Genomic DNA, 3,852 nt, shown 5'->3' with positions numbered 1-3,852 from the left:
GTCTAGACATAAAGAAGTGTCACAACATCGACGATAGAGGGATGGTTTCAATAGCTTGCTTCTCCCAAAACCTAAGACAGGTTTTCTTCCTCATTCTTCACTTCCCGTAGTGACATAACATATGCAAGAAAGCTTTACTGGAAAAACTAATGTGGTGCCGTTCTTTGCAGATAAATTTTCATACAGCTCAATTACTGATCTGGGTCTACTTTCCCTCTCTAGCCTTAGCAGCCTGCAAACCTTTACGGTTATCCATGTACAGGGCTTGACTCCAAGAGGACTGGCTGTGCTTTATTGGCATGTGGAGGGGCTAAAAAAAGTGAGCTCCATCTTTCATTAAGATCGCTGTTGCCTGATCCTTTTATCAAACACATGGAAGCGCGTGGATGTGTATTTGAATGGAGAAATAAAGTGTTTCAGGTATGTAGCAAACTACCAGAACATAACTTTTTAACTTGAACCTGTGGCAGCAGCAACACTTCTTACCAAGCAATAAAAATGTGGATATCATTGCTGTACCTTGCCTTCTCCATAGACTTAGATTAGTACCATGATCTGATAATTTGGAACGTGTAATCAAATAGAAGTGAGGCTGACCTTTGGCCCCAAGTTTTAGTACTAGACTTCAGACTTTCAGAGAAAAAGCCTATTTTGGTCTCTGACAGTCCTTTGCCAGTTTTCTATAATTTAGTCCTTCAATCCTAAAGATAGTGGTGGTGTTTCACCCTTCCATTCAATGTCATTCAAAAATCAATGCCAAAGTCATCGAATTGTTGGCATGGACATTGTTTATCTGGTACCTTTAGCACTTCTATTGAAATTTTATGCATATTTTTTGATGGAGATAGTATGGAGGCATTATTGATATAATTACTGCTAATCTGGTTGTTACTTAGATTACTTTTGTCCCATTTGCAGGCTGAAGTGGATCCCAAGTGTTGGAAACTACAGTTGGAAGATCCGACGCATTAGAAACTTTTCTAATCTTTGAATGCAAAATATGGCGGATGGGGGGAGGAGTTTTCTCTTTTGTAAAGCGTAAAAGATCTTATTTTGATTGTTCATGGAGCTTTCAAAAAACCTCAGAATTCGTTACACATAACGGTGTTACCCTTTTGTAAATGTTGAAGCAATGTGGCTAGGTTAGCTTGAATGATACTCGCTATTTTGGGAGAAAATATAGAAATTCTCTTGGGAGCAGAGTTTATCTTTAACAGTGGGTTCTTTTGAGAGACTAAATTATCAGTGTACTCGAATTTTTCTTGATCTCTTATTAAATGGCTTTTCTAGAATTATTCTGGGATCAATTAGAGTCATTGGCGTTGAACGAAGTACTAGATACAATTTAATAATATTAGGTGTTGCTATTATATTCTTACAAATTGATTCGGAAAAAAAATCCTTTAAAAATAAAAATATCAATAAAAAAAATATGACTACAATTTAACTGTTAGGCTTTTTTTTTTTGTCCCTGGAGATAGCTCTCATGTAGACTTATGCTAAATATGTGGGAGCATATCTAGTGAAAAAACTATTTGCATATAAACTATACTTGTAGGCTTCATCCGAAATAAGACTCATTAAAGAGAGAGAGAGAGTATTATTATGAAAATGATACACGCACATGTATCATTTTTTTTCGTTAGAAAAGTCTTCGTTTTTTTTTTGTTTTTGGGAGAAGTGAATCAAAGGGGCTGCTCGTTGGCCTCTTTTTTATAAGCAACAATTATCATCCCTTTTATCCCTAAATATAAGTAACATTTACAAGTGTCTTAAATTTTCATAAGAAGTTTCCTATTTGATTCATATTAATTACTTATTTTAATATTTAATATATTTATTATCTTATTTCTCAAAACATCATCTCTAGTCATCACACTTTCTTTCTTTTTCATAATTTTTTGATTATACTAATTTTTTTATTCTCTTTCTTATATTCTCTCTCGCCCATAAACAAAGGTATTTTAGAGAAAAAACTTCTAATTTTTTCTATTTATTCTCTTTTACTAACTTTTTAATCTACGTAATAAAAGTCTAAAGTTATTTATAAAAAGAACAAAAGGAATGTTTTGAATGAATTTACCAAAAATATTTTTTTAAAAAAAACACACAGAACTCATTTCGAGGGCAATTACTTGCAAGAAAATAATTTCCAGCAAGTTTTAATCACAAATGAGTAGTTGTTATTTATTATCCTGAAGCTTGTCATTGTGACTGTTCTATTATCACTGACACTTTTTAATAATTATGTTATTTACTTAAGATTTCACAATAATTCTTCCTTAATTTTATGAATGTAACCAAATGAGTGTTTGGCTAAACAAAAAAGTGATTTCATGCAAATTGAGACAAAAAATCCTCTTATGTACTTACTTCATATACTATAAAATTACTTTTTAAAACCATGATGTGATTTCCACGCAATCACTCCCTCCTCTCTAAGTTGAAGGGCCAGAGATGAGAATGCACCAAGAAAGCCACAAACCTGCCGCGTAGACTTGGGTTGGGTTGTTGCAAACAGTCATCTTTGTCACCAATTGTACTAACATTGAATAGTACCCTTGTTGAAGTTGTATGGTCAATCCCCCACATGTCTTATTTACATCCATTCAATAACTTCAATCATGAGAGTGTTCTGTGTAGGCCCCAACATGAACTACACATTCCTGGTTTGTGTGTATCGTATATTTCATCCTATTTCATGTTTAATATTCCTAGTATTGATTTGTTATAATACTAAGTGGCGCCATGTTGGAAGCAAACAAATAATATAATTATGCTTTAAAAAAAAATCATGTTCTTATGTGAGAGAGTATACAGCTAAATGGCTCATGGGAGACAGATCCTAAGTTTTGTATTATAATTTCTTTCAACGGTGGTTTGCTAAGATTAGATAAAATATAATCTAAATTATATTTGGATCAACTGTAAGCATAATAAGAGGATCATTTGAAATGTAAATTTTGCAAAACTTTATAATTTATTTGTGCTCTTCCTTTTATTATTTTGTCTCTCAAAGATTTACAAATTTCATAGTAAAAACAAAATCCAAATTATAGAAATATGAATCCTTCTTAAAATCCCTATGCAAATGAGAAGGTGGGTAAAAACAAAAGGTCCCACCGGGAGTCGAACCCAGGTCGCTGGATTCAAAGTCAGAGTGCTAACCACTACACCATGGAACCTTTATTGACAAGAACTTTAATTACATATATTATATCTATTCTCCCTGTCCCTGCGGGCTTAATCACACTTGTGTTAGAATGATTAGCATTAAGTTTTCAATTGGAAAACTTATAAATTCCCATTACTAATTTACCGTTTATATCTGTCCATCATAAGAACTATAATTTTTTGATCGAAATCATAAGAATTATAATTCATGATATAAGCAAAGAAAAAAAAAGAATTATAATTCAAATGACATAAACATTCCCCAAAATATTCTGTCTTTAGAATCAGAATTAGAAATGCTATTGCTAGCTTTCTTTTTTTGACCAGAAAAATTCTGACCTTTCAAGACTCGTTATTGTGGTAATTTACATTTCTAATAATAAATATATAATATAAATAGTAAAAGTAAAAAAAGTCCCCCGTTTTTTAAGGGCTGAAACCATTCCCTTATCATTTGAACTAACCCAAGATGGCTTAAATACTTTTTTAACACTAGATTTAATTTTATTATCAATATACAATATTTCTACCTAAATATAATGACACTGCATCCAAATATTGCAGAACATGAATAACAAAATAAAACTTTAGACATCTTTCAAATCAAATCTCATGTGATTAAGTTTGAACAAATGTAAGAAGACAGAATATTGATCCAAAAAATACATAAGAAAACAT

General features: G+C 32.0%; 1 non-coding gene across 1 annotated transcript; it reads right to left on the bottom strand.

Annotated features, from left to right (window-relative positions):
• Positions 1-3,114: 3,114 nt before the first annotated feature.
• Positions 3,115-3,185, bottom strand: TRNAQ-UUG (transfer RNA glutamine (anticodon UUG)). The gene has a single exon. It is a non-coding gene; the product is annotated as a tRNA-Gln (tRNA).
• Positions 3,186-3,852: the final 667 nt, after the last annotated feature.

Source organism: Neltuma alba, unplaced genomic scaffold (assembly GCF_004799145.2).
Source record: "Neltuma alba isolate B1F8T4 unplaced genomic scaffold, ASM479914v2 tig00012235_pilon, whole genome shotgun sequence".
In the NCBI taxonomy this organism is placed as follows: Eukaryota; Viridiplantae; Streptophyta; class Magnoliopsida; order Fabales; family Fabaceae; genus Neltuma; species Neltuma alba.
This window is presented reverse-complemented; position numbering and strand designations above follow the sequence as displayed.